Here is a 15,946-nt window from a genome sequence, read left to right as displayed (position 1 = left end):
TTGCTCATTATTAGAGGGGTGTAGAATGACCTGTGTAAGAATTTCCAGGCATAAAGTTTCCATTTGATTGAGGAAGTTGTTTTAGAAGCCGATTGCAGTACATGACATTTATCTTGTTGTTCTGGAGGTTCTGTATTTATGGAATTGAAGTAGTTCCAGTCATTTTCTAGACAGTTGAAGGTTTCATCTCTAATAATTTTGTTTATGTGAGAAAGCTTGCCTTTATCTGAAACCTTCTGCTGTAGATTTGGTATCATGTAATCTATCAGTATTGGGACATATTCTTTAGTTATCGTGTTATTAAATCTAGTTTATTAGAGAGAGATATTGTCTGAAAGCCTGGATCTCTAACCAACAAGTTTCATCCAAATCAAATTCTTGAATTAAAAAATCTAGGTTTGTAACTTTATTATCCTGCAGCATCTGATGCCAGTACATTAATTTATTCTGCCTGAATAGTAAAGTTTTATTAGGGTTAGATGATAAGAGTAAACCTTCAGGTGTACATGTTTGAGTAGAACAGGATCAGATATTGTCTTACAAACAAGGCAGAAGTCACATCAAAGTAATCTACAAGAAACAGAATATAATGACAGCTCTCGAAGCCTTTTAGAACAATGCCATCATTTTTAATAAGGAAATGACTATCTCTTTTAAAATTTTAGGTAGTTTTTTGAAGGCTCCAGACTGAAGTGTTATATCCCATAATGCCTCAGATTAATGAGGTATAAAGTCCTACACTGATCTCCCCAATATTACAAGACGTGCCTCTTAAATTACATGGAGTACAGAACATGCCTTTCTGACTCGGCTTGAAGCACATTGGCCAAACTTTAGTTTGTTGTGTACCATTATCACAGATCTTTAATGATGCTGTTAATCTTATGATTTGGCCATTTCATTTATAATTGTAATTAAGATCCATAGGTAAGTAATAGGCTAACTGCCCTTGTAAGTCATTTTAAGCCTAGCTCATTTTCTTCAAAGGTGAGAATCAAACCCTGTGCCTTGTGTCTATAAAGTAATCACCTGAAACATCATGTCAACCACCAGTAATTATATGATGATGCATTTATTGATATAAGCGAGATCATTCTTACTGCACTAAATCTATATTTTTTGTGGACAGATTAGCAAAACTTTGGTATTTTCAAACTGAAGTACTATAGATACCCTGTCTGAAACAATCAGCATATTTATGGCCCATTTCCCACATATTAATTTAAGAAAAAGTCTAAACAGAAGTAACATCTGTACACAGCCTTATGGGTCACCACTCATAATTCCAGTGATAGCTGGTGATGTCAAAACCAGGGGGTGCTACAGGAAGGAATGGAGTGGGAGGGGCTAATTGCAATAGGATGAGGCTGTATTATGATGTCAGTGATCATTACCTGTGATGTAGCAACATGTGGGGCCAATCACTTGTGCCCATAGAAAGCCATAGCATCCACTAATTCTAGCCACTTTGCTGAATACATAGGTCTAAGTGGTCTTCCTGCAGACAACAGGTCCAGCCTTAGGTGAAATGGAGCTATACAGAAAGAAATTCTTGGGCCCCCAATGCACACTGGTCCTCCCTGCAGTCCATTGTGATGCTCTCCTTCCCTCTTTTCCCCATCTTTGCCCCACACCATCCAGATATCTTACTCCTTTCCTATTTTTTGACACTTTCTTGTACTTTCTGCCTTTTCCTACATCTTTTTAACACACCCTAATTTGCCCGAACTGCACTGTAATAATAAGTGTGACAGACGTAACTGTTTTAGATCAGGGCAGCTGCCTACACACACAAATTTTAGGGTTCTGCAAGTTCTGAAGTATATCTTAGAGCTTTTTTTTTTCTAACGTTTTGATCCAGTGATGTCCTGAACAAAACACTTGAGTAAAGTAAGAAATTCAATGTTATTTTTATTTTGAGAAGAACAGAATCTGTGACCAAAGATTAATATTCAAAGCTGACAAAAATACTAGTTCAAAATAAATTCATAACACACATGTTTATAAGGGTATGTAAATGTAATCTGGTAATAGCACCAGCCTCCCTACTCCTCCCCCCAAAGAGTTACATTTTGGGTACCCTTCTGGTGTTACACTGGGATGAAAACAAAAGAACAAATGGTCAAAGGCACACATTATACATCTGAAGGTCTAGTGAAGAAACCAGAGAACCTGAATAATGCCTCTACACAGAGGTATGGAATACACACTGATTCTACACAAAAATGATCACATTCAAAAACTCAACCAAAGAACAAGCAGTGTGAAATGTCAAAATTCAACCAAAGAACAAGCAGTGTGAAATGACAAAACTCAACCAAAGAACAAGCACTGTGAAATGACAAAACTCAACCAAAGAACAAGCAGTGAGAAATGACAAAACTCAACCAAAGAACAAGCAGTGTGAAATGACAAAACTCAACCAAAAAACAAGCAGTGTGAAATGACAAAATTCAACCAAAGAACAAGCAGTGTGAAATGACAAAACTCAACCAAAGAACAAGCAGTGTGAAATGACAAAACTCAACCAAACAAGCAGTGTGAAATGACAAAACTCAACCAAACAACAAGCAGTGTGAAATGACAAAACTCAACCAAAGAACAAGCAGTGTGAAATGACAAAATCCAAAGAACAAGCAGTGTGAAATGACAAAACTCAACCAAAGAACAAGCAGTGTGAAATGACAAAACTCAACCAAAGAACAAGCAGTGTGAAATGACAAAACTCAACCAAAGAACAAGCAGTGTGAAATTACAAAACTCAAAGAACAAGCAGTGTGAAATGACAAAACTCAACCAAAGAACAAGCAGTGTGAAATGACAAAACTCAACCAAAGAACAAGCAGTGTGAAATGACAAAACTCAACCAAAGAACAAGCAGTGTGAAATGACAAAACTCAACCAAAGAACAAGCTGTGTGAAATGACAAAACTCAACCAAAGAACAAGCAGTGTGAAATGACAAAACTCAACCAAAGAACAAGCAGTGTGAAATGCCAAAATTCAACCAAAGAACAAGCAGTGTGAAATGACAAAACTCAACAAAAGAATAAGCAGTGTGAAATGACAAAACTCAACCAAAGAATAAGCAGTGTGAAATGGCAAAACTCAACCAAAGAACAAGCAGTGTGAAATGACAAAACTCAAGCACAGAACAAGCTGTGTGAAATGACAAAACTCAAGCACAGAACAAGCAGTGTGAAATGACAAAACTCAACCAAAGAACAAGCAGTGTGAAATGACAAAACTCAAAGAACAAGCAGTGTGAAATGACAGAACTCAACCAAAGAACAAGCAGTGTGACATGACAAAACTCAACCAAAGAGCAAGCAGTGTGAAATGACAAAACTCAACCAAAGAACAAGCAGTGTGAAATGACAAAACTCAACCAAAGAACAAGCACTGTGAAATGACAAAACTCAACCAAAGAACAAGCACTGTGAAATGACAAAACTCCACCAAAGAACAAGCAGTGTGAAATGACAATGCTACTTTCTGCGCTAATGTGCCAGTGATCATTTGCTTTCACACACATCCTGCCCAGACTGCCACAGACTGCCACAGACAGCCACATATTAAGTACAATGCTAATGCTTCACTGCGATAGAAAGTAGAGTGACTTTGCTGCTTTTATATACATTGTAACCTTTGTCCCACACAAGTACTCATTTTCACTGACATGGGCTCAATACCATTGTAACCACTTAACTGACTGTTCGCACTTCAGATACCTGCTTGTGTTAAAAAAAACAGCCACAGTAAAGTATACCAGTTAGCTTCACACAATTGCACAGGAGATCTGTAAACCAGAATAATAACTTCTTAACTGTAGCAAATGACAGTAACGTCACTTATCTTCATTCACAGAAAGACCCTGTACCCAGCAATTAAGGCCACATTTGTTGACTTGTACTTATCTGATATGAGGTTGTAATAAAATAAAAATAACAATTGATGGCAGTAATGCATTCTGTCCCTCCACATGTGTATATATAGACCTTCACACACATACACCCACACACACACACACACACACACACACACACACACACACACACACACACACACACACACACACACACACACATACATGACTGTGAATTACACAGCCAGTAAGAGTACATGTCAGATGTTTGATTAAGATGAAATGAATGAATAAATACATAAATGACCAGGAATGCATCTTAGCTGCTGTCAGAATACTGTGCTGAACCCATTGCAATCTCTCTCCCAACACAGACACACACACACATAGACAGACACACACACACACACACACACACACACACACACACACACACACACACACACACACACACACATTATTTTTGTGACAAAGAAACCAATAGTAATAATACGTATATGCATGCAACACCCATCTCCAGACACAGAAAATAGATTTACTTGCATAGCAGCATTTTCTAGCAGGTCTCTCAAGAAAACAACAAACTGTTCACACAGCTAAAACATAAAGCCAAAAGCCAAGGACAGCCCATCCTAATAGTTAAAGATAATGAGTGCATCGCAGCAGGGAGGTTTTTCTTTTGAATAAAAGCTCTTGGCATATGAACACTTTGATTGTGAAGGCACAGTCTTAACAACACAGCCAGCTGTGGCACATTTAAGTCAGAGAAGTCTGCATTCAAGCTAACTTTTCAGAGTAGCAGATGAAAAGCTATTAAGAAACACTTCATTACAAGAAAAAGGAACTGATATAAAATGAATAAATATAATTATGGATTCTCAAAATGTAAATGCTAAGCAAGTTTACCTCAGCATGGTTTCTGCTCTATATTGCAGCAACATTCTTCAGTCTGTACCCAGCCAGCCACTTATTCCCATCTGTCAAATAAATGAACAAAAGTATATATTAATATATAATATTAGCAAAATATTTTAACAAAAAAAAACAACAACAGAGTACCTCATTAAACCTTTTTAAGCACAACCTGGATAACTGGATGGGGAATAGAAAATACACCCCTAGAATTCCACCTATGTCCCTGCTGGACAGTGGCATAGGATGCTGACATGTCGGAACATGGGCTAAATCCTTGGTTAGGCTTGTAAGGGCCTCAGGGCCAATAGCCTAGTAGCTTCCTATGATCCTATGATTGCCCTTTACATTTTTCAAAGTGTAGTTTAAGGTCCACTGTATATGGACCTGGCCAGCATGTACTTCCTAACTAAAAAAATAAAACAGATAAATCTAACTTGGGTATAAATGCATATATGACAGTAGGTGGAAACACAGAAAATATATGCTGGCATTTTCTGCCTTGCATTTCTTACCAAAGAGAGAGAAAAAATGAATTATAGTCACTGAAGCAAAAGCAAGTAACTGAAGCCACTCCAAGGAATGCCTACAGGCGAACCAATGACAATGACCAAAAATACACCTCTGTCAAAGATGGAATACAGCAAGAACTCAGATGAACTGTGAACTGTAAACCATTTATTCATAAAACCATGAATATAACTGCCATAAAAACTTTAAACACTTTTCATGGTCTGCCTTGCTCTGAAATAGTATTTTTTTCTAAAATAAAAAATACAAACTTTTACATTTTTTGAATAGTTTATAGTGCTTATACAAAGCACTGCTAGTGTTGCGTTTCTTTATATCAAGGCAATGCTCATAAATCCACTTTTTAAATTGATGCTAAGTTTTTCCTATGTAAAATACATCAAAAGAGATGCATTGACTTAAATAAACGACTGCCATAGTATTGCAGTCAAACTTGTCTGGGCAGATGATACTTCTATGGCAGTTTTTAACAAAAGTAGTCTTTGTGTCTAAAATAAAATAATACTGTTTACACCTACTGCATTTATGCATTTTTCATTTAGTGACATCTCTTGTTCCAGGCAACAACTCTAAACTGTGTTAATGTTTACACATTTTCTGAAAATAATTTTAGGTTCAAATCCCAACTTAACTAAAATGTCTTCTGAGAAAATTCTCTTCCAATCTTTTGATAATATATCTCTAATGTGCCTAGCTTCATTTGTGAAAATGCATATAAAGGCTTTACGAAGGTTCTCAACTGCATTGATTTTATTCCTTAATGAAAAGGACTTGTCTACAAAAATAGGCTGGTATTCGGAGTTTCTCTTGGAGTAAACTAATTGTTTACATTCATGTATTATTTTACTTGGGTAACCCCTTGCTATAAACATTTGTTGTCATTTCTGGATTTCTTTTTCAAATACACTATTTTCAGAAACCATTCTCAAAATCCTTATCAACTGGCCTTTAACAATGCCCTTCTTCTGAAAGAAAGGGTTGTCCAAGCCAGATAGCTGTTGGAAACTGTAGGCTTTCTATAAAATGTGGAATGGTATAAACTCTGAGCTTTGTCTTTGTACAAACTGACATCTAAAAAATACATACTTTCCTGTAAGCACTTATATGTAAACTTCAAAAAACTGGTGGAAATATTTAAAGACAACCGTGGGTAAATCCAGCATTACCCACACCCAGAAGTGGGTTATTGCTATTATACAATGACATTATTTAAGAAAAAAATAATTACTTTTCTTAAATAATGGCATTGTATAATGCCTCCTTGCTACCCTTCCACAGCTGTCTGGTATTCTGCGGCAGTTCTGATGTACTGCGCATGCGTATGCTTACGCAGTACATCAGAGCTGTGGGCAGAAGCAATGGAGAAAGCAAGATCTCCGTTGCTTTTTACACACTGTCTTGCCATGTTAAAGGAGTTTAACATAGTGAGACAGCTTTAAAAAAGCAACGGAGAATCTCCATTGCTTTTTTTAAAGCTGTCTCGCTATGTTAAACCCATGTAACATAGCGAGACACCTTAAAAAAAGCAACGGAGATAGGAAGATATCCGTTACTTTTTTTAAAGCTGTCTCGCTATGTTAAACTCATTTAACATAGTGAGACAGTGTGTAAAAAGCAACGGAGATCTTGAGTTCTCCATTGCCGTAAAAAGAGTTATACTAATGGAAAAAGTCTGGGCGACCGGACCTTTTTCCATTACTATAACTCTGAATTACAATGTGCATGCTGACCAATCAGCCTGCACATTTTGGAATTTTAATGGGGGTGTTGTTGTATAATGTGTGATAATATATAGTGCATCTGTGGGTCTTTTAAAGAGGTTGGATAGTGGGTAGGGGAAAGTAGTTAGAATATGTCAGCCAGGTGCTAGGCAGTTACAAGTAACGAGTGATAATACATAGTGCATCTGTGGGAGTTTTAAAAAGGAGGTTGGATTGTGGGTAGGGGAAAGGAGTTGCAATATGTCAGCCAGGTGCTACACAGTTACAAGTAACATGTGATAATGCATAGTGCATCTGTGGGAGTTTTAAAGAGGAGGTTGGATTGTGGGTAGGGGAAAGGAGTTACAATATGTCAGCCAGGTGCTAGGCAGTTACAAGTAACGAGTGATAATACATAGTGCATCTGTGGGAGGTTTAAAGGGAGTTTGGATAGTGGGTAGGGGAAAGGAGTTAGAATATATCAGCCAGGTGATAGGCAGTTACAAGTAATGTGTGATAATATATTGTGCATCTATGGGAGTTTTAAAGAGGTTGGATAGAGGGTAGGGGAAAGGAGTTAGAAAATGTCAGCCATGTGCTAGGCTGTTACAAGTAATGTGTGATCATATATAGTGCATCTGTGGGAGTTTTAAAGATGTTGGATAGTGGGTAGGGGAAAGGAGTTAGAATATGTCAGCCAGGTGCTAGGCATTTACAAGTAACGTGTGATAATATATAGTGCATCTGTGGGAGTTTTAGAGAGGAGGTTGGATAGTGGGTAGGGAAAGGAGTTAGAATATGTGAGCCAGGTGCTAGGCAGTTGCAAGTAATGTGTGGTAATATATAGTGCATTGTGGGAGTTTTAAAGATGAGGTTGGATAGTGGGTAGGGGGAAGGAGTTAGAATGTCAGCCAGGTTCTGGGCAGTTACAAGTAACGTGGTAATATATAGTGCATCTGTGGGAGTTTTAAAGAGGTTGGATAGTGGGTCGGGGAAAGGAGTTAGAATATGTCAGCCAAGTGCTAGGCAGTTACAAGTAACATGTGATAATATATAGTGCATTTGTGGGAGTTTTAAAGAAGCTGGATAGTAGGTAGGGGAAAGGAGTTACACTATGTCAGCCAGGTGCTAGGCAGTTGCATGTCCAGGAGTTATTTACGTGGGAAATAAGCTTTTTTTTTGTTGATGGTTTTATTAGGCTGTACCCTTGTCAAAGGAAAAAACTTCAAAGACCAATACACGTAAGGTTCAGTTAAGGTACATTTAATAACTTGCTGCAATGAGACAAAAACATGCAAATGCAGGATTTTGCCTAACTACTAACAGGAAGTATGCTGTTCTTATACTGTTCTTTCTACAAGACATTGCCTTCTATGGCTGACGTAATCAAACACAACTTTCAGTATTGTTCTACAGCAGATGTTACTCAGATTTTCTGCTGACACAACTGGATTTATGAAAAACATTTTGAGAAAAACAACCTGGCCTTGGTGGGCCCTAGCCCGTTACAAGCTTCTATTGTGTAGTTCTAATACATGTGTTACATTTCAAGGTACTTCTCTAACTTAGGCACAAGCAAATGCTGATTGCAGTTCATATTTTCAAGCAGTCTTTGTTCTGATTATCTATAGCTTCTGCAGATGTGTATTTTCTCACAGCACAAGTGGAACTCCTTGTCTAAGTCTCATAACATTAATATTGTTCTATTCATTATTTTCCTGACACAAGCAGAACTTATCTGCTTTCCTGTAAATTTCCAAAGCATAAGCAATAGCTGCGCATATTTCATGACAATACAAGGTTAGAAAGCTTCTGCAATTCATACAGATTTTATGCAGTGTGAAATAGAATAAATGTGTTAACCCTTTTCGAGCCTTAAATGCACTAAGCATATTACTAACACATACACTAATAAATATTTTTCTGACATTTCCCCCCTTTTAATACTTTTATTCTACTTTCAAAATAAGCATAAACAGTTTTTTTCTTCTCCTAACCTCTTCCTACTCAGGATTTGCAGTTAAGAGAGTCATTCAGTTTAAACTTATGAAAGCATTTCAGTTTTTCAATAGTTCTTCAAACTCAGCACTTTGATATTAGGTTTCAGAAACTGACATGTCTATAAGGTCTTTAATCAGTCTTTTCATGCAGGGGATGCCACAGCAAACACATACTCCCAATAGGAGCATTCCTACACAAATGGCAATCAGGATGTTCATTAGGATGGTACCCCACCCCCCAAATCATTTCTGGAAAAAGTCCATCAGTGGGTTTGGTCATGTCAGACACTTGCTGAATTACCTCAAGGTGATTGTCTATCTCGTGTTTATGGTCAGGAATATACGAACAGCACTCCTCCTGGATTAAAGTGCAAGTACCACCTCTCGCTGCTAGGTTGAAGTTGAGAGCCATGCGGTTTTGAAGCACTACAGTTCTCATGGCATTCAGTTCATCAGTCACCAATTCAAGAGTGGAAAAAGTTGCATTGCTCATTACTTCGAGATGTTTAGACAGTTTTCTCAGCTCCCAGATCGATTTCATTGCTCCATATGCTGGTGATATGCCTGTCCACAATATAACACTGTCACTCAAGTCCATGTGTGTCAGTTTATCGCCTATAGAATGATGGTTTTTCCAGTGCGCATCGATTTGCCCCACTGGATTTTCAGGTTTCTTAACAGGTTTCTTGATGACCTCTCGGACATTCCGAATTTTTCCTCGAGGTAAAACTGCAGTGTGTCATATGGCCGGAACCAGGTAGCCCGAAAAACAACTGCCGGACCAATTCTCAGGTAACCACTTGTATGCCTTTCTGCCACATACAAAATAACAGTCGTCTACTTTAGTAGTAACTTTGCTATGAATATACACTTGCCCTGCATGAAACATTTTTCTATCAATTATAGACAGTTGTTTATAAAGAACAGAATTATGTTTTACTTCATCAATTGTTTTGTGCATCAATTCAAGAAATGAATAATATTTTGTATTACAATAAGAACCTGCATTGTTAGCTTTAGTGTAACTTTTATAAGGAACAGTCACATTGCAATTGCTCCAACCCACCTGAACAGTATCATTTTTATAAAAACACACAGTTCCCTTTTGTGGAACAGACAAGTGCAATGCTATTTTATCTTGTGATGTAATGGTTGAGATATCATAAATCAAGTTTTCCCAGGTCTCGTTGACCCCTAGGGGGACTGCAGACATTAATAACCCCCCGTATGCTGTCGGCAAAGCTGTGCAAATCCAGCAATTTGAAACATTGAAAGTCTCAGCATACACATATTTAATTGCCTGGCAAGTGTTGAAGTTTGGGTGCCAGTTTATGAGTAACGCTTCACGTTTATTCAGTTCAGTTTGTGTGGCTGGAAAAAGGAATGGCCACAACAAAAAGATTATTGTCACTAGTACAGGATGATTATGCAATACTTCTGAGGAAATGGTTGTTCTGCATTCCCGTTTTTTCTCGATTCTATCATTTTTGCTTTTGACATGTGACAAGATTTTTATCCAGTTCAAAGTTCTTAACTAGTTTGCAGTGCGTCAGGTGGATCCACGAGGCATGCTCTGCGATCTTGACTGCAGTGGGTGTTGACAGAAGCACTTGATATGGACCATCCCACTTTGGTGACGTCCAATTCTTCTTCTTTATTGTCTTCACCCAGATCCAGGTACCTGGTGCCACTACCACTTCTGATGGTCTGGTTTGTTCTTTATCTGAAACAGAATTTGACTGCAACAGGTGTTTAGAATTCAACAAATTCCTCATGTACTCTGCAAGTGTACAGTCAGCTTCCTGGTCTGTGGGCATGAGAGGTTTCCACTGAGGTATATAATAAGCCCTTCCAAATAGTTTTTCAAAAGGAGTCAATCCTTTTGCATTCGGAACAGTTCTCATGCTCAACAGTGCCAGGGGCAGACAGTACACCCAATTTCTCTGTGTTTCTTCTATTAACTTCCTTAGCTTACTCTTTAAAATCCCATTATGCCTCTCTACTAACCCTGCAGATTGTGGGTCATATGCACAATGATTTTTTAAAGAAATACCAAAATGTTTACTTAACCGTTGTATGGTTTGGTTCACAAAGTGTGTACCGTTGTCACTGTAGATCCTTTCCGGAATGCCGAATCTAGGGATGATTTCTTTAACGAGAATTTTTGCTACGGTAGCCGCATCTGGATTTTTAGTTGGAAAGGCTTCCACCCATCTGGAAAACATATCTACAATGACAAGACAATATTTCTTATTTTCACATTTGTTCAATTCTATGAAATCCATACAGATAGTATGAAACGGATACAGTGGTGTAGGGAAACTCCCTTGCTTGGGCTTTAATGCCCCTTGTGCATGATGTCTGTTACAAACGTGGCACATTAAACAAAATTTTTTAGAGTAGTTTAAGAATCCATATGTCGTGAACACTTGGTTCACCAGCTGTACCATCCCCCCTGTTGAGACATGGCATTTTCCATGGTTCAACAAAGCTGCATATCTAAGCAAATTAGATGGTAATATCGGCTTCCCTTCTTTAGAGATGTACAGCCCCTTTTTGAGAATTGCTCCTCGTTTTACCCATCTTCGTTTTTCAGCCTACGTAGTAAGTGTCTGCATTGTCTTTAGCATTTCTAAGTCTAAAATCTCAGAGGGTTGTAATTCCTCATTCAAAAGAAATACTTCTGAAGCTGCCTGCTTTGCAGCTGTATCAGCTCTCACATTACCTTTTGAAATCCTATCCTGTTGCTTGGTATGAGCTGCGCATTTACAAATAGCTACTTTCTGAGGTAACTGAATAGATTCTAAAAGATCTAAAATAAACTGTGCATGATTGATTGGTTTGCCAGTAGATGTTATCATTCCTCGATTTTTCCACTGTTGCGCAAAAACATGTACAGCAGAAAAAGCATACTGGCTGTCAGTAAAAATGTTCACACATTTACCCTTTGCTAAGGTACATGCCCGTGTCAAGGCAATCAATTCTGCTGCTTGTGCAGATAAATTGTGTGGTAAGGGTTTCGCTTCTATAATTTCAGTATCAGAAACTACTGCATATCCTACTAGGTTCTGTCCTGCAGGACCCCTTTTGCACGAGCCATCCACATAGTATGTCACCTCGGCATCATCCAAGGGGACATCCGAAAGATCTTTTCTAGGCAGTGTCTTTTGTTCAATCTCCTGCAGGCAGCTGTGCGGTGTGCCATCTGCAGGGGTTGGGAGCAAGGTAGAAGGGTTCAAAGTCGTGCATCATTCAATTGTCATGTGAGGTTGGCTCAACAATATAGTCATACAGAAAAGATGCCTAGCAGGGGAAAGATATGCTACCTTTTCTTGCAGTAAAATAATTGTGACTGCATGAGGCACTCTCAATGTGAGGGGGTGGAACAAAACTACTGAAGCCGAAGCCTGTACTGCCATTGCAGCTGCAACTACTGCTTGTATACAGTGGGGTAAAGACCGTGCCACTGGGTCTAGTTGTGATGAATAATAAGCAATAGGATGTTGCTTGTCCCCATGCTGCTGTATTAACACTGATGTCGTATAACCTTGCTTACAATCTACAGTTTGGAAAAAACGTTTATGATAGTTTGGTAAGCCCAAAACTAATGAGGACGCTATTAATTGTTTCAGTTTGCAGAAAGCAGATTCTGCTTCTGGTGTCCATTGTAACAAATCCTGTGCTGCCATAGGCTTTTTATATGTCAGGTTAGTCAGCGGTGCAGATTCCAAGGTGTAGTTTGGAATCCAGCTCCGGCAAAAATTAGTCGTACCCAGGAAGGACATCATTTCCTTTTTGGTAGTGGGTTTTGGTGCTTGTAAAATCGCTACTTTTCTGTCCTCATTTAATTTACTACCCTCTTTGGATATTACATATCCTAGGTATTTAACTTGTTTTCTCCAAAGCTGGAGTTTATTTTTGTTTACTTTATGTCCCTCAGCGGCTAAAAATTGTAATAGCGCTATGGTATCTTCTTTGCAATCTTGCTAAGTGGGGGCCGCCAGCAGGATATCATCAACATAAAGTAAAATCTGACTGCCTCTTGGTGGGGTAAATCCCGCCAAGTTACTTGTCATTTACAAGTTACCCTCATTGGTGAGATCAGACCATAAATTAATCTCACTGGAGATCCACATCCCGCCCCACCCCCAGCAAAAAAGACCACAGTGAAGAACTTCTCAAAAGCAAACTTCACACTTCTTAAGACTGGAGTGGTATCCTTCAAGGCCCCCGAGCCAGTGGAAACCACAACCCACGCTGCTGAATCCCTTACAAATGCCTTCTACGAGCACCTCCAGGAATGTATGGATCAAGCAATCCCTAATAAAATCAAGACCCTTTCCACCAAAGGCAGGCGCCCGGTCTGGTGGACCCCAGCCATAAACAAACTCTACAACAAGAGGAGAAAGCTACTACATGACAGAGCAAAATCCCTAAAAGGGAAGGCATCTCTGATCAATACTAGCAAAAAACTACGATCACTCATAAAATCATCCAAGGCCAACTTTGAGAGAAAAATTGCTAATGACACAAAAGACAATCATAAAGCCTTCTTTAGCTATGTTAGAAACCTGGGTGGAAACTCCCAGATATGCTCAGAATTAGTCCAAAATGATAAAAAAATCACTGAACCCACAGACATTGCCAACATACTGGCAGACAGGTTCAGTGCAAATTTCTCCCTCCCTCCCCAAAAGGAGAAATATCTATCCCACCAGAGTCTAGCCTCCCAAACATCTCAGATGCCCAGGTGAGAGCTGCTCTCTCTAAAGCAAAAACACAGCATCAATGGGACCGGATGGTGTCCCCAGCTGTGTGCTACCTAACTCAATGAGGAACTAAACCCACACATAAGGCTGCTGTTTAATCTTAGCCTTACTACAGGATACGCACTCAAAGAATGGCGACGGCAACTGTGGTCCCACTCCACAAAGGCGGTGCTTCTACGGACCCTGAAATTACCGCCCATAAGCTTGACGAGCCTTGTCTGCAAAGCTATGGAGAGGATCATAATGGAACTCATAAATAAAGACATTGGGGACCTACAGACACTGGATCCTATCCAATTTGGCTTTGTTAAGGGCAGATCCTGCCTCTTGAACTTGGTCGACTTTTTCGAAACAGTCACTAAGGCCATTGATGAGGGTAAGGCAGTTCACACAGCCTACCTTGACCTAGCAAAGCGTCGACACAATACCCCACTCGGGCATCATAGAAAAGCTCACCAGCTTAGATGTAAACCCATATGTCACAAGATGGGTTGCAAACTGGCTCAAGGACAGAACACACAGGGTTAGAGTTGCTGGTGCCATGTCAGACTCTAAGCCGGTCACGGCGGTGTCCCACAGGGCTCAGTCCTGGGCCCCTCTTGTTCGGCATTTATTTTTCTGAAGTGCAGGCAAACATAGGGGATTGTGGCTGACAAAATTTGCAGATGACTGCAAACTGGGCACCATAATTGACACTCCATCAGACACAGACATCCTCCAGAGAGGTCTCATAGAAATGGATAACTGGTGCCAGAGCCATGGCCTTAAGCTAAATGCCAAAAATGTATAGTCATACCCTTTGGGAAAAACAAGGTAACCTTAATTACCACATAGGTGGTAATCCATTAAACAAGGAAGAAGTTATCAGGGACCTGGGGACCCAAGTTGACAGTAACCTCTCTTTTGACACTCACATTGCCAAAGTGGTTAGGAAGACCTTCTACATTGCCCACCTGATCATGAAGGGATTCACATCCAGATCAGGAGAGGTCATTGTACCCCTGTACTCTTCACTTATCAGACCAATGATTGAGTACAACGCCCCATTCGGAATGTACCTTACCTGACACCTGCAGCAGTTGGAAAGACCCCAAAAGTTCCTCACCAAAAGGATAAAGGGGCTCAAACATATGTCATACGATATATAACAAAAATGATGCCTGCCAAGTAAAGCACCCTCAGTACCAAAACAAGTATATAATCCAAAAGTAGAGGATGCAACCGGCTGTAAATAAATGTCCACCAGATTTCCAAAGAACTGTCATTTAATGAGAAAAAACACGAACATACAAAAATGTTGAGAGGTAAGCGCTTTCACGTCAATATAACGCTTCATCAGACCTTAAAAAACAAAGTAGTGCATCTCATTATATACCATAATACATTGCAGCTTGATTGAAATTCATCATTATATAATTAATACAATTAATATAAATATATAATTAAGGACACTTGTATTGTTGATCAGCCCTATATTTAAAAACGCTTCAAACCAAGCAATTATGACAGAACATGTATATATAAAAAGACATATATAAAAAAGTATATATAATTATCAGTGTGTACCAATAAAAACAAATTAAAATATCAAATTAAAATATCTACACATGTATATGAACATGTCTGTAAATGTATATGCATATGTCATACGATGCCCGACTGAAGAAACTCCAGCTCTATTCAGTCACATACCGTCTGCTCAGAGGTGATCTGTGCCTGACATACAAGGCCATGTCCAACCCGGAATTAATGGACATGCTCCACCTCAAAAAATCCAAATCCACCAGAGCCATGAGAGCAAGAGATTTAAACCTCAACACGGATATAAATAGGACGTGCTGGAGGTACAGATTAATCACCCAGAGACTCCCTACACTATGGAACAGAATCCCAGTCCATGTGAGGCAGAGCCCCTCACTGACTCTGTTCAAGAGAAATCTTGACGAGTGGATGGGAGATCGTAGGTTTACCCCGGTAATCATCTCTGTATCACTGCTGGACAGAGGCACAGCAAACTAATGGGTATAGTATTCTCATCCTAAGGGGTGGTGAAAGCCACACACACACTCTGGCTAGGCTTATAAATGCCCTAGGGCAGATAGCCTAGTATGAACCTATGAACCTATTTCTTGTGAGAATATTGTCGGACTTTCACAATATCCCTGTGGTA

At 39.2% G+C, this 15,946-nt stretch overlaps 1 protein-coding gene across 2 annotated transcripts in view; it reads right to left on the bottom strand.

Moving 5' to 3' along the window:
- The window catches only part of RPS6KL1 (ribosomal protein S6 kinase like 1), a 491,164-nt gene that overhangs the window by 453,571 nt on the left and 21,647 nt on the right, over window positions 1-15,946 (bottom strand). For both annotated transcript variants that reach the window (XM_044064031.1, XM_044064032.1), the window contains exon 2: window positions 4,771-4,841. The gene's annotated coding sequence lies outside the window, so the exon portion shown is untranslated. The remainder of the gene's footprint in view (window positions 1-4,770; window positions 4,842-15,946) is intronic.

This window comes from Protopterus annectens, chromosome 2.part2, assembly GCF_019279795.1.
Source record: "Protopterus annectens isolate FY-2018-M chromosome 2.part2, PAN1.0, whole genome shotgun sequence".
NCBI lineage: Eukaryota > Metazoa > Chordata > Ceratodontiformes > Protopteridae > Protopterus > Protopterus annectens.
Note: the sequence above shows the minus strand (reverse complement) of the source record. Positions and strands in the feature narration are given on the sequence as shown.